The following is a 1,740-nucleotide window of genomic DNA, read 5'->3' as shown; positions in this document are numbered from 1 at the left end:
CAACGCGAGCGTTATTTCACCGGGGTCTCACTGCCGGGGGGGGGGGGGGACGCGTGGCGGCGCACAGGCCGCGCGGCTTGGGCGGCAACCACATGGGCGCGCCCGGCCCGGCCGGGAGGAAAAGCACCTGCCGCCCCGGCGGTGGGGCGCCCCCCCACCCGGCGGCGCGCGCGCGTCAACTGACGTTCGGCCACCCCGGGGCCTGGGCCACCCGCCCCGGGGCCAGGGGACGGCCCACCCGCGGGGGGGGGGGGGGGGGGACGCGTGGCGGCGCACAGGCCGCGCGGCTTGGGCGGCAACCACATGGGCGCGCCCGGCCCGGCCGGGAGGAAAAGCACCTGCCGCCCCGGCGGTGGGGCGCCCCCCCACCCGGCGGCGCGCGCGCGTCAACTGACGTTCGGCCACCCCGGGGCCTGGGCCACCCGCCCCGGGGCCAGGGGACGGCCCACCCGCGGACAAGGCCCGGGGTGCGCTGTGGCGCCCACATGCGTGTATGTGTGTGTGTGTGTGCGCTCCTGCGCGTGCGGGCGCACGGGCCGGCGTGCCGGGGCGCCTCCCCGTGTGCGGCCGCGTGCGCGCCGCCGCGCATGTTTCATGGCGCACCGCGCCCGGCACCCTGCCCCCCCTCGCCGAAGGGCCGGTAGCATCAGCCTCACGCGCGGCCCGGGCCGGGCCGGCCCGCCGCGAGCGGGGCCCACCAAATGCGCCGCGGCCCGCACCTGACCCTCGGTGCGCGAATGCCCGGGGGCCGAACCCCCGGCTCCGGGTCCCCTTGCCCCCGGTCGGCGCCGGCGCATGTCGGCCTGGGAAAGCCCTGGCCCGCGAAACGCGCCGCCACACGGCCACAACCGGGGGCGCCGGCGGGGGGAGGGGAACATATGTGCGGCCGGCCCCCCACATGGCCGGCCCCGGCGGAGCCGCCCGCCGGGGGGCCCACACGGCGGCGCGCCCCCAGCCGACCCGGACCGCGCCGTGGTCCGGGCCCCCGCGCGCCGCGCCATATCAACGCCGCAAGCCCGGCCCCCCCCCCCTCCGACGCCAGTCATCATCCTCTGCGCTCGCACCGGTGCCGGGCGCCCTCCTGGCGCCGCCGCCACGCCCCCCCCCCCCCGGCGGACGCATGTGCCCACATACAGTCTGCTGATGCTAATGTATCAGACCCCGGCCCGCTCTGCCCCCAACCCGCCGAGGGACGCGTAACCCAAACATTATCCCCGCGAACAGCGCCGTCCAAATAGACCGCCGGCAGGGGGGCGCCGGCTCGGATTCTGGCATCGCAGAGGTGCCAGGTGACCACCGGCGACCGGCGCCGCCCCCCCCCCCAGGTGCACAAGGCCCGGGCGCGCCGCCGAGAGGCACACACACAGGCACACAGCGCAGCGCGGCGCAGCCACGGACCAGGGGGAAAAAGGGTAGGCGCACGGCGGGTGCCCAACCCGGGCGTTCCTGGAAGCGCCCGCCATTCGCCAGCTTCCAAACGGGGGCCCCGCCTGCGGGCCCGGGCAGGCAGACGCCCTGGCCAAGCGGGCCGCCTTCTGCCCCCGCCGCCGGGGGGTGGGGGCACCTTTGGCCCTTCGGCCCGCATGCCCCCCCCTCCCCCGGCCCCGGCTCCTTCTTCTTCCGGGCGTGTGTGTGTATATGTGTGTGTGTGTGTGTGTGTGTGTGTTGTGCGTGAGCATGCAGGTGGGCCCGGCTGCCCGGCCCAGGGCGGCCTGCGGCGGCCCTGCAGCCCCCCCCCCC

Source organism: Fonticula alba (assembly GCF_000388065.1).
Source record: "Fonticula alba strain ATCC 38817 unplaced genomic scaffold supercont2.3, whole genome shotgun sequence".
Lineage (NCBI taxonomy): Eukaryota > Rotosphaerida > Fonticulaceae > Fonticula > Fonticula alba.
The sequence above is the reverse complement of the archived record's forward strand: the minus strand, read 5'-3'. Positions refer to the sequence as shown.